The sequence below is a fragment of the Physella acuta genome, unplaced genomic scaffold (assembly GCF_028476545.2).
Source record: "Physella acuta isolate Inbredline_101_S28 unplaced genomic scaffold, ASM2847654v3 ptg001229l, whole genome shotgun sequence".
NCBI classification, from domain to species: domain Eukaryota; kingdom Metazoa; phylum Mollusca; class Gastropoda; family Physidae; genus Physella; species Physella acuta.
In genome coordinates this window covers 25,001-27,500 of record NW_026732746.1, presented here as the reverse complement: position 1 = coordinate 27,500, position 2,500 = coordinate 25,001, and positions in this window count along the sequence as shown.

Genomic DNA, 2,500 nt, shown 5'->3' with positions numbered 1-2,500 from the left:
TCTAAAAGTTGTGATAAATTAAATTGAAATTAAACACGATAGACTTAAATCTAGAGTTAAGGAATAAAACCGACCCGCGAACCAGCTACTAAATGGTTCGATAAGAACTTATCTCAAATACAATCGTTTTCTATCAGTGTTATGCCTTCAATCGATACTTTTTGATGAAATAAATACTTAAATGATTTAATGAATGCATATATACATGTAATTAATGAGTGAAAGTATGTATAAAGTATTAGATAAATTAATAATAAACCGACCCAGCTACTAAATGGTTCGATAAGACTTATCTCAAATACAATCGTTTTCTGTAATTGTTATGCCTTAAATTGATAATTTTTAGTTAAACAAATACTTAACTAATGAAATAAATACATAGATAAATGTATTTAATGAATTTAAAGTATGTATAAAGTATTATATAAATTAATAATAAACCGAATCCGACCAAATTTAAATCTAAAACCACGATCGGCGGCGTAATGAAGTGTATCGTAAACCCGTTTTTTTTATAATTTAAAATGTAATGACAGAACTCCCAAAACAACAATACACATACATATTAGTACTATGGTGAATTGTAGTTGTATTAGGACCGTAATTATAGTTAATTAAGGAACCATTCATTGTCTTCGCTCTGTTATGTACGTCGTCGTTTAATCGACACGGCATATTTGGCTTGAATCTAGAAAAATTCAAACTCTAACCCTAAGGTAGACAGGCAGGGTAAATAAATGTGGGTGATCTCTCATAAAATTGTCTTCTAGGAATTATTTTTATATAGACTATCTTTTCTGTAGAGTTTAAGTGGACAAGCGCGGACGAAATAGAGCGCAAAATTTAAAATGAATTAAAAATTTTCATCAGACCGGAAGTAGGCATAACCTAGGGCGCCATGTTTCCGTCGTACAAGTTTTCACCGTTGCAGTCACCGTTTCAATCGCTCTTCGTGTGGACGTGTATTATTTCTAGTCATGTGTTGTGTAGATGATTCGCTTAAGGTAGGTGTTCGGACTTATTTCTTTAATATTAATTAAACCGTATTTGCCTTGTCGGCCTTAAAATAAAGCTATTTTTTTTTCATCGCAATCGAAGTGTTAGATCTAGAATCTAGTTCCCGCCTCCGCTTCGCTAATTCGACTTAATGTAACTATGACACAACTATTAAATCTAGAGTCTCTATTTTAATTAAATAATTAGGAATTCTATCTCTAGATGATATCTAATCTATTCCCACACGTGTGTGCAAGTAGGATTTAACGTCAGAACAGGTGTGGTGGTCTAGGCGTCGCTATTTTTGACGGTAGGAATTTTTTTTTTTAATTCGTAAAATTTTATATAGACTTTATATAGCAATTTACTAAGACCGACCCTAACGCCCAGTAAATATTTAATTACCACATTGTTATGGACACGGTGTATTAGGTAGGGCCGAGGGCTATCCATAGGTACCAATTTTTAAATTTTGTGACAATTAGGAGCCGAGTTATAAAATAAATTTAAAATACTGGTTCTGGTCTTAGACTTTATATAGCAATTTACTAAGACCGACCTTAATACCCATTAATTATTTAATTAGCGCATAGTTATGGACATCCTGTATTAGGTTGGGCCCAGGGCTATCCGTAGGTACCAAGTTTATAATTTTGTGACGATTATTAGTCGAGTTATAAAATAAATAAAAAAAACTGGTTCTGGTTTGCACTACATTTCTTTCTTCTTTAACGGCGGACTCCCGGTCCAGCCCCATGGGTTACCCGTGAGCCGGGGCCTCGTTAGCCTGGACGGCTCCGATGTGACCGCGGATTGTTGTGGCCCGCCTCAGCCCGAGTCGAGATCACCCTTCCGATCGAAGGTGGACGCCATAGGGCGCCCGGGATAGCCCGGGGCGCTGTTCGTCACCCGAGCGCAGGGGCGCCGGGAGACGCCCCCGGTGAAGTTTGGCGGGTGATTCTGGTAGAGCTCCCCACCCCGATCGCAGGACACCCCTCGCCGCCCGCCCAGGTGTCGAGGTGGCCGCGGGGGAACTCGGGGCGTTTTGGCTCCCCCTTGTGCCGGAGCGGCGCCCTCGGTCCCAGAACGCCCCTGGCGGGTGATTCGCATGCCCCCTGGGGTGGGGAACGCGGGTGGGTGGTCGTAAAGCGTGTAACCGCAGTGGGGGCGGCCCCTTAGTCGGGGGGCGCCAAAGTTGGCACCCCACCTGGGGCGCCCCCCGGAAGTGTGGCGCCCGCGCGAGTGAGCCCCGTAGATGCGCCCCGACACCCCCGCGCCGCCCCCCGGGTCGCGGCACCCCCGGCGCCCTCCGTGCGGGCTCCCCTCATGGGGCGGCACCCCGGTCCTCCCCGAGACTATGTACCCGATTTTTCGGTTTAACACTAGAGGTATGGGCAGAAATACGGCGGTTAAAACGGTCTGTATCTACTATTGTGGAGGTGAGTGTCGGTGAAGCCTCTATGTGACGCTAGGATCCGCGCTCCCTCGCAGCCAGCGACATGTG